General features: G+C 41.0%; 1 protein-coding gene across 4 annotated transcripts in view; it reads left to right on the top strand.

Moving 5' to 3' along the window:
- Positions 1-14,952, top strand: part of Spidr (scaffold protein involved in DNA repair) — a 306,197-nt gene that overhangs the window by 245,070 nt on the left and 46,175 nt on the right. The gene's annotated exons all lie outside the window — the stretch shown is intronic.

The following is a 14,952-nucleotide window of genomic DNA, read 5'->3' as shown; positions in this document are numbered from 1 at the left end:
AACTGTCATGCTGGAACTCTCATCCAATAACTGATGGAAGTGGATGCAGAGATCCTCAGCCAGGCCCCAGGTGGAGCTCCAGGTGTCCAATTGTTGAGAAAGAGGAGGGATTGTATGAGCAAGAATTGTTGAGACCACGATTGGAAAAACACAGGGACAAATAGCCAAACGAATGGAAACACATGAATTATGAACCAAAAGCTGTGGAGTCCCCAACTGGATCAGGCCCTTGGGATAAGTGAGACCATTGAATAGCTTGAACTGTTTGGGAGGCATCCAGGCAGTGGGACCAGGACCTGTCCTCAGTGCATGAGCTGGCTGTTTGTAACCTTGGGCTTACACGGGGACACTTTGCTCAGCCTGGAAAGGAGGGGACTGGACCTGCCTGTACTGAATCCACCAGGTTGAATTGAATCCCTAGGGGAGTCTTGGCCCTGGAGGAAATGGGAATGGAGGGAAGGGGCTGGGGGGAAGGTAGGGGTGGGTGTGGGAGGGGGTAGGACAAGGGAACCCATGGCTAATGTGTAAAATTAATACACAAATATAATAATAAAAAAAGGAAAAAAGGCATAAATGGGTATCCCTAGAATAAGCTAGCTAGCAAAACTAACTATAATAATGAGCTGTGAGTTCAACTAAGATCTGGCCTCCGTTTAATAAGATGGAGCATGATCCTAGGAAGACTTCCAATATCAACCTTGGACCTACACACACATGCATGTACACTCACGTACATGAGAACACAGAGAAAGGCTACACATATATGTATATTCACAAGTTCATAAGAACAGAGAGACACATGCAAAAAGAAATAAGAAGAAAAAGACTTAACAGGATATAAGAGCTAGGTTAAAACTGGCTCCCATTAGCTATACATTAGACAGTTTGAACATAAAATAGTGATAATTATGTATTATAACACAGTCTGAAAGGATCTGTGTGTCTACACCAATTTGGAAAAAAATGCTTTGAAAACAAATGTATGTCACTACATATATGCGGTTTTTTGGGGTTTTTTTTTTTGTTGTTGTTTTTTAAAGTGAGAGGATTGCAGATGTTGCTAAGTGTTAGAGTGTTTGCCTAGCATTTATGAGAACCTATGTCGACTCTTCAGTAATGCTAAATGAAAAAGAAAAAAATTGGGGTGAGGATTTAACTCCGTGACAAGGATTTCCTAGCATATAGGAAGCCTTGGGTTTGCTCTCGAGCGTGAGAAGGAGAGGAGTGTACAAAGATGCCTGCCAGACATCTAGTCTTTGTTTGGTTGTTTTTGTTTTTGTTTTGAGACAGGGTTTCTTCGTATCCTAGCTGTCCTGGAACTCACTTTGTAGACCAGGCTGGCATGGAACTCCCAGAGATCCATCTGCCTCCACCTACTGAATACTGGATTAAAGGCGTGCCACCACTGCCTGATTTAGACATCTTAGTCTTAGTCAAGTAAAGCACTATCCACTATCCGCAGTGGGATGATTTGAAATATGCCAACTCAGAATGTATTTGGAAGTCTACAGTATCACTTCTACATTATCCCTACTAATGATACACTAGCAAGACCTTATTGTAAGGAAATTGAGGAGCTTATTTTATATATAACCCCCCATGTTCTTCATAATGCCAGTCCTCTGTGGGACATAGGGCACCTTCAATGTTCAGTGGTTCAGAGCATCATCTGACTGTCTACACACTGAGCTGTTGTTTTCCCACTAATGCCCAAAGCTAGGGATTAGCAGCTTTTTTAGAGGCAGCCACCCTGTGGTGACGCTGGAAACCTCCAGGTCATTTCGGATTTGCAGTAGGAAGTCTTAGAACTAAGTCCTGAGAACTCAAAGGCTGACTTCTATCCTGTACATGCCACCACCACCCCTGAAAAAAAAAATGTATAGAAGAACAAAAGAACAAAAGCTGAGGCAAGAGAAAAAGTGGCCGAGAATTCATAGTCTCAACACACACTCCAGAAGCATGCTATTAGACTCTCCATCGTGTTAGGAGTGGGCAGCAGAGCTGATAGAAGATTGTACCCTAATTGAAATTTTTAAATGTCATTTTCATGACATTTATTTAAATGCAGTTATTTTGTTATTTAATTTTTTTTAAATCTGTGTTTTCCTGGTGGAATAAAATGGCTCAGAATGGTATGTTAAGATAATTTTAAAAACATTATGGTCATCTAATGACCAAATATGACATCTGTTCCAAATATTGTGTGACACTCACTTCCATTTGCAGCATGGCACTTCCACAGTGATTTGATAGATAATGCCCATTACATGTATGAGGCTCCTGGACACTCACAGGATCCATATAACTCAGCCATGAGAAAAGTAATAGACCATCATGTGCCTGAGAAAAATAATGTCAGTCATAACAGTGAAACAAAGATAATGATTTAGAGCTCTAACCAGTTGCAGAGAAGAGAGACATATTGACAAGATGCCCAGTAAATTAGCTCTAGAGGCCATCAGTGGGTAAAAGTGTTACTGCCAGTGTTACTGCCTGCCAGTGTTACTGTCTGTGTTACTGTCTGTGTTACTGTCTGTGTTACTGTCTGTGTTACTGTCAGTGTTACTGTCAGTGTTACTGTGTTACTGTCTGTGTTACTGTCTGTGTTACTGTCTGTGTTACTATCAGTGTTACTGTCTGTGTTACTGTCAGTGTTACTGTCTGTGTTACTGTCAGTGTTACTGTCTGTGTTACTGCCTGCCAGTATTACTGTCTGCCAGTGTTACTGTCTGTGTTACTGCCAGTGTTACTGTCTGTGTTACTGCCAGTGTTACTGTCTGTGTTACTGTCTGCATTACTGCCAGTGTTACTGTCTGTGTTACTGTCCCACCAAGACTGTAGGATGGACGATCTGATTTGTATGGAACAGACATTAGCATACTTGGAGATGAAGGGGCTTCAGGGGGGACTTCTCTGGAATAAGTTAGGAGAGAAGCAAGTTTTGTACTTTATTTAGAAGTTTTTAGTAAATTTGAAAGTGTTTAAATGTTTTAATTTTTACAAAAGTGATTAAGAGATGTAAACAGGGGTTAGTAAAGCCCATAGTCTCTAGAAAACTGGCAGGAAGGAAGGTCAGCAACAGAGCTACAAGGGGAGGAGATGTGACCAGTCTGTTCATGTGATAAACAAAAAAATGTAGGGTAGACCATGGCAAAATGAACCTGAAAGTGTCCAGTACTGGCATGAGGCCAGATGGGAATCCCCCACTGGGTAGGAAGTTGGAGGCCTGTTGAGCAGGCTTAACAGGCATCTTACAGATTGAAGTGAGCAGTGGAAAGCAAATTCACACCCAGGACCTGGAAGGAAGAGGGTTGCCTTCTAACTTTTGGCTGCTTAGCTACTGTTTCTGGGACAGAAAACTGAATATGGTTTAGTTTTGAAAATTGAACATAATTCATTTAAAGTACATTAAAACAATTTAACATGTTTCAGTAATTTTGTTCCTAGAATAGCTGTTCCCAGAATTGTATAATAACTTACATGGTTTTAATTAGTATTTTGGGAAGGGCTTGTGTGTATGTGTTTTGCTAAAGCTATTTTTCATCTGGTGGACTCAGAACATGTAGAGTGTATATGTGTACTTCACAGATGAGATAATTGATAAGCCGTTATATCAGACACGACTGGTTTCTAGGGCACTGAAGAGTGGGAAACCCTGACTCAGAAGCAGATTGTCTAAGCATGACTCAGCACTCCCTGTTGTGCCGGAAGACTGGTTGCAGTAATGTGCTCACACACTTCCCATGGTGCATTGCATTCAGACCCTCCTTTGGCTCCTACATTGGAGCTGCAGAACCCAGAAAGTTACTCCAGTATTCTATTACCCTTTTTGTTGATGTGATAAAACATTCTGATGGAGAACAATGGGGGTGGGGGGAGTTGCCTTATAACACAATTATTTCATGCTCAATTTATGCCCATGAGACTTGTGTCAAGTCTATGTAACTACTCAGAATTTATACTAGTATTACTGAGTTATTTCAGTTCACAGTAGCTGTGGTCTATTGAGAGAAGTCACAGCAAGAATTCAGGCCAGAACTTGAAGATGAAATCATGCAGGAGTATTACTTGTTGGTTCACTCTCAGGCTCATGCTTAACTGGCTTTCTCATAGAGCCCAACACAAGGATGGTGCCATTGACAGTGGGCTAGGCTCTTGTATATCAGTTAGCAGTCAAGATAAACCCCAAGGAACATACTCCTCTACATGTACTGAAGAGACATTGATCCACTGTGAACAGTGGGGCCTTGAGTCTGAAGCTTCATTCTTTTTTTTTTTCTTTTTTTAAAATTTATTATGTTTGTGTTTTAATTTTACACATCAGCCATGTTTTCCCCTGTCCTCCCCTCTCCCGTCCCAGCCCCCACCTACCCCCAGCCCCTGCCCTTCATTCCCATCCCCTCCAGGGCCAAGACTTCCCTGGGGATTCATTTGAACCTGGTGGATTCAGTACAGGGTCCTGTTTTTTAGGTAGCCTCCCTGGAGTTGTGTAGCAGTCTAGTCATCTTTGTTTTACATCTAGTATCCTATTATGAGTGAGTACTTACTGGGAAATGCAAATCAAAATGACTCTGAGATACCACCTTACACCTGTCAGAATGGCTAAGATCTAAAACACAGAAGACAGCTTATGCTGGAGAGGATGTAGAGCAAGGGGAACTCTCCTCCACTGCTGGTGGGAATGCAAGCTTGTACAGCCACTTTGGAAATCAATATGGCGCTTCCTTAGAAAATTGGGAATCCATCTCCCCCAAGACCCACCTATACCACTCTTAGGCATATACCCAAGGAATGCTTAATCATACCACAAGGGCCTTTGCTCAGCTATGTTTATATCAGCATTGTTTGTAACAGCCAGAACCTGGAAACAACCTAGATGCCCTTCAACTGAAGAATGGATAAAGAAAATATGGTACATATACACAATGGAGTACTACTCAGCAGAGAAAAACAATGACATCATGAGGTTTGCAGGCAAATGGATGGATCTAGAAAAAATCATCCTGAGTGAGGTAACCCAGACTCAGAATGACGAACATTGTATGTACTCACTCATAGTATGAAGCTTCATTCTTTTTCAGAGTGTTGGCTACAAGAGTATGTGATAACTATTCTTGACCACTGTGCCATTTGGTGGCCAGAGAGAAAACATAGTAAACTAAATCTTCCCTGTGGTATTTCAAAAGTGTATGTCCCATAGTTGATCTATATTTTATTCTTTACTCTGTTGCCCTATGTGATTTAATGAATAATGGGCCTGAGAAAGAAGGTACAGATGAATACTCATTTGGGGTAGCTTGGGGAATAAGTGAAAGAGAACAAACCACAATCTACCTATCATTGCTGATGCATTGTGAGTAATAAATAAGCTATACTAGAGCATATCCTTCCATCCCTCTTTTTTTTTCACTAAAACAAAAAGCCATTTTGAAATCAAAGAAAAGCAAGAATTGTTTATACAATAGCAGTAAAAATAACAACAACAACCATGAGAGACATGTAGCAAGATCAACATCAGCCTGGACTATATGAGACTCATATTTTAAAATGGTCAAATTTTTGAACAAACATTTCTTCAAAGAAAATGCACAAATGGGCCAGTAAGCACACGGTGATTACCAGCAGTCATGAAGAAATATAAATCTAAACCTTAATAAAGTAGCACTTCTGCTGGGATGGTAAAATGTTGCTGCCACTTGGAAAAAATAGTCTAGGATAACCTCAAAATGTTAAACAGTTACCTTATAACAGTGTAGCTAGTCTTTCTCACCAACCAGCTCCCATATCATGAAACGGAGACTTCTTACTAATTATGAAAGCTTGGCCAATAGCTTAGACTTGTTTCTAGCCAATTCTTATAACTTAAATTAACCCATATCTTTTAACCTATGTTCTTTTACGTGGCTTGTTTACCTTTACTTTATAATGCCCATGCTGCTTGCTCTTGAGTCCTGGCATCTCCTCGAGACTCAACCCTTCTTCCCAGCATCCTGGGTGCCTAAAAATCCTGCCTACCTATTGGCTGCTTAGTTTTTTATTAAACCAAACAGAATGACATATCTTCACAATGTACAAAAAGATTATTGCATAATAGCAGGGTAATTTCAGCCTCAGTTTGTGCCCATGAGACTTGACAGAAGTCTGTACAACTGCTTAGACTTTCATGGTAGAATTACTCTTAGTTTATAGAAGCAACCCCAAATGTTCATCAGCTGATGGACAAGTTTTAAAATGTAATATATACATGTAATAGAACATCATTCAGCAAAAAGGGTAAGCATAATAATATTATCATATATGCAACATACTCTATACCAGTGGTTCTCAACCTGTGGGTCTTGCCTTCTTTAAGGTCGCTTATCAGATATCCTGTATATCAGATATTTACATTATGATTCATAATAGTAGCAAAATTACAGTTATGCTGTAGCAATGAAAATAATTTTATGGTTAGAGGTCACCACAACATGAGGAATGGTATTAAACAGTCACAGCATTAGGAAGATTGAGAACCACCGCTCTATACACTACTAATATTTGCTTCTATATCAGTAAAGCTATTAATAAAGATAACATAGTAGCTTATGTTACCAAGAAATTATACTGAGGGAAATAAATTCAATTCGAAAGATTATATCCTGGATGATTCTATTTATATGGCATTTTTGAAATGATACATTTTTAATAATGACAGATTAGTAACTTCCAGATGTCAGAAATGACAAAGGTGGGAGGAAGTCGGTGATCAGGGGACCATTGAAAACCAAACATAATATCATGTGCCTGTAATCGCACCACTCAAGAGGCTAATGCTGGGAGGTCATGAGTTCAGAGCCAATCTAAGTTACATAGTTTAAAAAAAAAATGGTGGTATTGAAGTGGAGTGGATAGAACATTTGCTTACATCAACAAAGACCTGGGTTTGATCCCCAGTACTTCATAAAACTAGTCGTTGTACTAGACACCTATAATTCCAGTACTCATACAGTAGAAAAAGAATCAGCAATCCAAAGTCATCCTTGACTACATACGTTGAGGCTTGAACTACATGAGACTTGTTTTCTGTACCCCACCCAAAATATAGAACCCTTTTGGTTTCTGAAGCAGCAGAGACAAAAGTCTGACATTCAGCAGACAGTACTGTTTATTGAAGCACACAGCATGGGGCAGCCTCTCTCAAAATAGAAATTGAGGGATCTGGGGGGTGAAACTGGCTGTGACCCTCCATACATGTGGAGTGAGGAACTTGGGAAAGAGGAGGGTTGCTACTGTCTGCAACTGTTCTGCATTCTCTCCTTCCTGAAATTTTCTGCCTGAGTCTGGGATGCCTGATAACATGAGCAAGGTCAAACATAATCTCATAGGAACTGCTGAGTATTGTGACAGTGGTGGTGGACATGGATCCTACACAACATTAAAACCATACTAAGTTCCCATTTTGCAAGGGGTGACTATTATTTGCTCCTGTCCAGTGACACTGGAAAGTTCATACCAAGCATGGTGGCACGTGCCTGTAATGCCAGCAGCACTTGGGAGGCTGAAATGAAGGAAATGCTTCAAGTTTGAGGCAAGCCTGAGATACATCGGGAGACCCTATTTCAATACAAACGCATTTAAGAAAGAGAGAAGAAAGCTTGTGTCATACTTTTAGCAGAAAAAAAAACATACAATCTTTAAATGACTAAGAAACATTTCTGTATAGCAAAAACCATGTTGTTAATATCTCTTCATGTTAAAAAGATAAACAGCAGGATTAACTGTTTACTTTGAGATCTCATGCCTGGTTGTTTTTGAGAAAAGGGGAACGCAGTGTCCTGTGTCTTGTTCCCAGCTGTGGGGAAGCAGCCCTCCTCCTCTTCTGGGGAGCTCCTCTGCTCAGGGCCAAGCCTCTCCTGCCTCTCCTGCTCCCATGCCCCTCTCTTTGTCTCTTGCTTTTTACTTTTATACTTCATACTTCAGGTTCTTCTCCCTTTTTCTTGAGTTGGTGCTTGTAAGAGGTTATGAAGTAGAGAATAAGATCTTGTTGATCTTGGGAACTGCTGCCTCTGACAGTGACCTAGAATAGAACAGCCAGCCTGACTAGATTCCCGGAATCCCTGGTGGACTGCTTAGAACTGCTCCAACCTCAGTGTAAACACCCACATAGTCACTTAATCTTTCTTCTTGGCACATGTGCATGTGCTGACACACACGTCCACAGTTTCCCTTGCTCCCTCTCTGTGGAGCAGTGAAATCGCACCACTGAATCAAGGAAAGGGAAGTGTGGAAGGAAGTGGGCACTGAAGTTCTCCAAGGAATTATTATACCATTTAAACCTCTTTCTACAAATCTAGTTTGCTTTCTTTGTCATGTATTATAATAGAGTTGGTTTTTGTTTTTGTTTTTGTATTTTTGGTTTTTTGTTTTGTTTTGTTTTGTTTTTTGAGCTGAGGATCAAACCCAGGGCCTTGTACTTGCTAGGCAAGCGCTCTACCACTGAGCTAAATCCCTAACCCTAGTTTTAGTTTTTTATAATTTATAATTTTTGAAACATTCTTCAATGAAGCTGATAAAGGCAGGAAATAAAAACTTTTCAGGATTGGGATATAGCTCTGATTGTATGCTTGATTTGCACACATTAGGCCCTGACTTCAATGCATGTAAATACATGTGTATGGTGATATTTTATTTGTGCTGAAATGTGATTTTATTTGTTTGTTAATAAATAAAGTAGCCTGGGGGTCAGAGCTAATAGCAAGCCTTAGCAGAAGCTGGGCGGTGGTGGCACATGCCTTTAATCCAATCACATGGCAGGTAGAGTCTGTGTGTTCAAGGACACAGCCAGCATGGAGACACACGCCTTTAATCTCAATATCAACCATAGAGTCTGTATACACAGGCAGTGACAAGGAGGTCATGTGGTTGGGTTTACAACCAATGAGAAGGCAGAACAGAAAGTCAATAAAAAGACAGACACACAGGAGAAGGTTTCTTGCTCAGTGGAAGGACGGCAGCAGCAGCAGTGGGTGGTAAGAAGGTGGGCTCAGCTTTTGGCTACTGCTCTCTGATCTCTGGGCTTTTAACTCTGCATTTGGTTCTGTGTTTCTTATTTAATAAAACTGTTCAGAATTACATCTACACATGTGCACACATACACACACACAGAAGGGGGAACCTTTTTCTAAGGCAAATACTAACTATATAATTTAGAGCCTTCATGCTTCCGGCATGTAAGACCTTTTTTGTGTTACTGGAAAGGGTAGTGTGGTTCCACAGACAGCTTCTGCTTTCTTTTGTCGTTGCTTATTTATTTTTTGAGACAGGGTCTCACTGTGCATCACAGAGTAGCTTTGAACTTGCTGTATACAGCACCAGATGGCCTCAAATTATGGTCTGTCTAACTTGGTACTGGGGTTATAGCCTGTGCCATTATATTCACCACTGTGAATATGTCTCCTGATTGATGTGGTTCTTCCCAGGTGGATGGAGATGAGTGATTGGCTGGGACAGGGGCAAATGTAGGTGGTACTGTATTTCAAGTTACCTATTGTTGTATCCTTAACAAAACCTTACCTTACAAATAGAACTACACTGAGTGATGAGATCACTGACATAAGACCCAGTACCACAGGTCGGTTTCCCACGTGAGGCACGTGTCTGGACAGGGAAACTTTCTGCTACTTCCATATCTCTCAGTGCTTTCACATAAAGATTACACCTACAAAGACAAATATATGAATATGACTAGCAATTCAGGTTTTCCAGATGGGTGACAGAAACAAAATTTTGAGTTTGGAAAAGGTATAGGAATTAAAGTCAGCTGAATGCATGGGAGTGAGGACACATGCAGAGTTGGGGAGTCTTGTTCATCAGCCACAGAAGTCAAAATGAAGTCTCCTCTCCAGGCCTCGCAAGCTGCTCTGTACCACATGGTAACAGCCAGAGAAATGGGAAAGTGGTTAAGGGGGTTTGTTTTACACCTTAGTACTTAAAGAGAGGAATTCACTTATTTAGAATGTTATTCCAAGCACAGAATGGTGAACTGTCTCACGGAATGAATCTAGTTCTGGGCTCTCTTATTCTAACCACTAACGTCTTACTGCCTCCCTGTGAGACATTTCCTCTTGGTAATCTAAAATAATCTAAAGAGCGCGTCCCTCTCACCTAGTCACAAGGTACCCACAAACAGTGCTGGGAGACTCTTGACGTGAGTCAGTGTGTATGTTTTACCTTACCCAGTGCCAGGGCAGCTAAAGGACGAATCTCATTCTACTTCCCAAAGTGGAAGATTATTTTTATGAACACTGCATCACACTAATTTATAGCATAACTTTTGTTTGTTTGTTTGTTTTTGAGACAGAGTTTCTCTGTGTAGTTTTGGTGACTGTCTTGGATCTCGCTCTATAGACCAGGCTGGCTTTGAACTCACAGAGATCCGCCTGACTCTGCCTCCCAAGTGCTGGGATTAAAGGCATGCACCACTGCTACCCAGCTCATAGAATAACTTTAAAAGTTCAAATTTCCTTACACACACTTCTCATGGCTTGGTTGTACTATTCCCCAATGTCTCAGAAGCTTCTGAAAATGATACTATACTTACTTGTTGTCTTCCAGGACACAACCACACAATGTACAGCATCTCCTATGAATGCAGGTGGTGTGTCTGAGCTGCAGCCTGCTATAAAAGCATATGTGTATATATAGACATACTTGAACTAAAATCATCCAAGCTCCTTGTCTGTGAAAGGAATCCACACCCATAGATTATCCTGGTCAGATAAAATGTGAACAGTAAGCTAGTACTCTTGCCCATCTATGCTGTGTTCCCTCTTCCACCTTGTTAGTTTGGGGTTTGCTTTTGAGACAGGATGTCATGGCAATTCCTCACCATCAAGAGTAACAAGCATAAACCATGTGCTTGCATTGAGCAGTTTGAATTTCCAGGTTAATGACGGCAAATTAAGCAGTCCCTGCCCTCTCCACTCTATGGAGAGAGACCTGACACAGGCAAGTCAGGCAGTTAGACTGTGAGAATACTTGGGATGTACTGAACAGAATGCTGTAATAGCCAGCACTGGGCGGAATGCTGTTCTTGCCATTTTATTCATGAATGGTTTTAAAGTGAAATGGTCTTCTGTTAGTGGGGGTCCTCTAACTAGCGAACAAACATATAGAATGAATATATATTAAAAGGGGATTTCTTAGACTGGCTCACAGGATGTGGTCTAAGTAGTCCAACAATAGCTTTCTCATTACGGAAACACAAGGCTGTCATAGCAGTCCAATCTGGTGCTGGAGTCCTGGAGGATTGCTGTAGAGCTGCTGTTCTTCAGGCTACATTAGACTCATGAAAACGTTAGTTCTGATATTGGTAGAGAAATGCTGCAGCAACCTGATAGAGGGTGTTGCCGAGAGTGAAAGCAAGCAAGCAGAAGACAGTTTCATTATTCCGTGCCCTTTTCTGTATGCTGCCACCAGAAGGTGTGGCCCAGATTTAGGGCATGTCTTTCTGATTCAAATTATCTGATTAAGAAAATCCTTCGAAGGAGTGCCCAGCAGTTTGGTTCCAGTTAATTCAAATTATAATGAAGTTGATAACCAAGATTAGTCATCCCAAGTCCATCCCTTGTCAACTTGAAGAAAAGCAATCACATTTTCTTCTGTCATGCTTAATTTCCAAATGAAACAATAACCAAGTCATAATCTTACCTGGCAGGATTTAACTGTCCCATGTACAGCCACAAATACATTATATATTTGCAAATAGGTGACAGTGTCATTGAGGAATACTTAGTCTTTCAGTGTCTCATAACTTAAATTTGTATAGATTTATAACAGTTAACTAATGGTTTTTTCTCAGTCACTGTGTTTCATTACATTCTGGCCTCTTCTGGCACCCAAATACACAAGGCACACACAAACACACCCATGTGGATAAAATTAAAATGTTCACACTTAAAAAAAAAAAAAAGATTGAAATTAACGAGCCTTCCTTTTTCTAAAAGGAAAAGAAAATGGGTGGTAGTGGCACACGTCTTTAGTCCCAGCACTTAGGAGGCAGAGGCAGGTGGATCTCTGTGAGTTCGAGGCTCACCTGGGCTACAGAGTGAGATCCAGGACAGGCACAAAGCTACGCAGAGAAACCCTGTCTCCAAAAACAAAACAAAACAAAAAACAAACAAAAAAAAAGGAAAAGAATAGAATAAATTTGCGTTAGAAATGGAAGAAATATAAATATGAGTAGAAATTAATGACATAAGCAAACAGAGAAAACAAAAAAGTTGATTCTGTGAAATCATTAATAAGAACCTTAAGTGAGGTAGGTAGGGATACCATGAAAGCCTGTTTAGCTGAGTTCCAGCTGCAGAACCCACAGGGTGATAAGAGAATCTACTCCCCTAACTTGTGCCCTGACTTCTTTACACACAACATGGCAAAATCCCCCCCCCACTGTGCATATACATACAATAAAAATGAGCAAATAATTATTTTAAAGAGTCATAAGAGTAAATTAATAAAAGATTAAAATGATAAGAAAGAATAGAGTTCTCAGCACCTTCAGAGACTAACTAGAGTGAGGAAGACAAGCGGAACAACCACAACAAAACTACATGTCACCAAAATGCCTCATGGAGGTGGAGTTCTGTGTGGGCACCAGCTCAACCTGTCCATGCTCAGTGAGTAGTGTGGGCTTGTCTTCAGCAATGGGGTCTTGCTGTCAGTTTGTGAAGAGCAACCTATTGGCAACAAAAAAAAGTTTTTTGTTTTTTTAAGTAGGAATCTACTGGTAGATCTATTGTTAGCTTTTTGAGGCACCTCCACACTGATTTCCATGGTAACTACCAGTTTGCTCTCCCACAGTCAGTGAATAAATGTTCCCTTTTCTCCACATCCATGCTAGCATCTGTCTTCTTAATTTCTTTCTTTCTTTTTTTATTTATTTTTTAATCCTGACAATTTTGCCAGGTGTAGGGGTGTAAAAGGAAAAGGTGGAGAGAGGGCAAGGAGCAGAGTTCAAAAGAGGCTTTTACAACAGGACACAGGGCAGCGCCAAAGGTGGGATTTCAAGGGGCAGATCAGAATTAACCATCACAACACAAAAATCGAGCTGGAGCAGAGCCCGCAGCTTCTTCTCTGCTGAGTAGCTTTCACAGAAGGCTTCGTGTGGGATGATGGGGAGAAAACGTGTCAATGATCTTGCCCAGTGGTGGCCCTCGGAGGCTCCAGTTCCCTGTTGGGAAGAATGTGCCAGTGCTGGTGCAGCAGTGGCATGGACATTAGGGCAGCTGCCTTCTGAAGGTTTGGTTTTGTGCCCATAGAGTAATGATTTCAACGTTAGTTGAAGAAGCAGTAGACATCGGTTAATACAGAAACTCATGCCTGATCAAAGTCCTGCGAATATGTCAATGCTGATTGTTCTGCCCAGGACAAGCCATCTTTATTATCTGTCTTCCCACCCCCAAAACTCAGGAAATACATCCAAAGAGAGGGAGAAAGAATGTAAAAGCTAGAGGACAGGAAAGAATGCTATTTGGCTGGTGAACTTTGTGTCAACTTGACACAAGTCATTTGGTAAGAGGGACTCTCAAGTAAGAAAAAGCTTCCATCAGATTTGCTTGTATAAAAGTCTGTAGGGCATTTTCTTAATTGGTGATTGATGTGGGAGGGCCCAGGGCCCAGCCCATTGTGGGTGGTGCCACCCCTGGCCAGGTGGTCTTGGAACACAAAACAAAGAAGGCTGAGCAAGCCAGTGATCACTGTTCCTCCACAGCCTCTACTTCAGCTTCTGCCTCCAATTACTGCCTTGAGTTCCCTCAATGATGAACTACAAGCTATACAATGAAATAAGCCCTTTCCTTCCCAAGTTCCTTTTGGTCAGTGTTTTTTTTATCACAGCAATAGCATCAGGGTTTGACAACTGTAAAATGCTGTCTTCTGGACATGATATAGCTGCTGTTCTCAGGAACTCACAGTAGCTGTGAGTTACTTGCACAAAATTGAGCCTAGCAATGGTCCAGTATGGATAAAGGAGGGGCTCATGAGGACCCACCCCTGGGTAAGAAGCTGTAGGCACTTAGTGACTGTTAGAAGAAGAAGAGTCACTTTTCTTAGGTGGTGTAGCTACTGGTAACTTCACTCATACTCCAGTAAATAAGCCCCAACCTGTGCTCATGAAACAACTTTACTTAAATTTGGTGAGTTATTTAAACAAAGTAATAACACATGGGGTAGTGGTAGGAGATCAAGAGTTCAAGGTTATCTTCAGCTGTACAAGAAGTTCAAGGCCACCCTAAGCTACTTGAGATCCTGTTGTTGCATATAGACCTTACAGCTCTCATCTTTTTGTTTTGTTTTGTTTGTTGTTTTGTTTGTTTTTTGTTTTGTTTTTCAAGACAGGATTTTTCTATGTCTTGGCTTTCCTGGAACTCACTCTATAGACCAGACTGGACTTGACCTCAGAGATATGCTTGCCTCTGCCTCCTGAGTGCTAGGACTAAAAGTGTGCACCACCACCACCCAGCCACAGCTCTCATGTTAAAGAGAATAAGAGATAGTTTATTTCACTAAAGCCATTATGAGTAACTGTGGCCCAAGAACACAGATGTACATTACCCTAAATTCCATGTTCTAAGTGGAAGCAGTTTCATTAAGTTTTTATAGTTTTATGGAATAGAGAAAGTCATAAATCAAGGCAAGTTTAAAATATATTGGTGGGTACATCAGAGAGGTAGGTACAGTAAGATGGATGGAGAGGCCTAAGATGATGATGACATCCATAGCTCTTGGAATGGTGGAAACTAGTGTTTTGCTAAAGCTAGTAGCTCCTAAGAGCTTTTTATTACTTATTGTCATGAGGTGTTAGTTCAGATACAGAGTATATAGGGACAAGGCATGGGTGTTCCAGAAGGCTACTACTAGCCCAAGGTAAAGTAATTAGCTTCTGTATCTGTAAAGTCCCAATATCTCCACAGC

The sequence above is a fragment of the Onychomys torridus genome, chromosome 8 (genome assembly GCF_903995425.1).
Source record: "Onychomys torridus chromosome 8, mOncTor1.1, whole genome shotgun sequence".
NCBI classification, from domain to species: Eukaryota; Metazoa; Chordata; class Mammalia; order Rodentia; family Cricetidae; genus Onychomys; species Onychomys torridus.
This window is presented reverse-complemented; position numbering and strand designations above follow the sequence as displayed.